Source organism: Chrysochloris asiatica, unplaced genomic scaffold, assembly GCF_000296735.1.
Source record: "Chrysochloris asiatica unplaced genomic scaffold, ChrAsi1.0 scaffold00072, whole genome shotgun sequence".
Classification (NCBI taxonomy): Eukaryota; Metazoa; Chordata; class Mammalia; order Afrosoricida; family Chrysochloridae; genus Chrysochloris; species Chrysochloris asiatica.
The window spans coordinates 7,667,896-7,668,155 of NW_006408590.1; positions in this window are offsets into that span (position 1 = coordinate 7,667,896).

The window sequence follows — 260 nt, forward strand, 5'->3', positions numbered from 1 at the left end:
CTTACTCCAGCATTAAAAGCAAAGTGCCACAAAACAGAAGACAGGAAATGCTGGTGAGGGTGTGGAGAGACTGGGACCCTTCTATATTCCTGGTGGGACTGTCATATGGTGCAACCACTGTGAAAAATGGTATGGCACTTTCTCAAAAAATTAGAAATAGAAAAACCAAATGACCCAGCTATCCCTCTCCTTGATGTATATCCTCAAGAAATAAAAGAGTCGTGACACAAATGGATACAGACACAATCCTGTTCACTGCA